The following is a 299-nucleotide window of genomic DNA, read 5'->3' as shown; positions in this document are numbered from 1 at the left end:
TCAGATTCCTCCTACTCCTCGGAGACTTTACTTTGCAAGCCTGCCTGGACAGCTGTTCTGTGACTTGACAGTGCCCCACCGCCCAAGTCTCTCCCATTTTATCTGTGACTTAGTCTGTTGTTGTGGTGAGCTGACACATCCAGATATGACATTGGTGAAAACGAGTGTCCCTTCTGTGGTATTGTTCTGCCCTATTGTATAAATAACTATAAATATATACAATACATATACACACAGACTTAGATGTATGTGTGGGTGTATATGTATATGATGTGTATGTAGATGTATATGTATACATA

Source organism: Elephantulus edwardii, unplaced genomic scaffold (assembly GCF_000299155.1).
Source record: "Elephantulus edwardii isolate Elephantulus edwardi_28Jun2011 unplaced genomic scaffold, EleEdw1.0 scaffold00116, whole genome shotgun sequence".
NCBI lineage: Eukaryota > Metazoa > Chordata > Mammalia > Macroscelidea > Macroscelididae > Elephantulus > Elephantulus edwardii.
The sequence above is the reverse complement of the archived record's forward strand: the minus strand, read 5'-3'. Positions refer to the sequence as shown.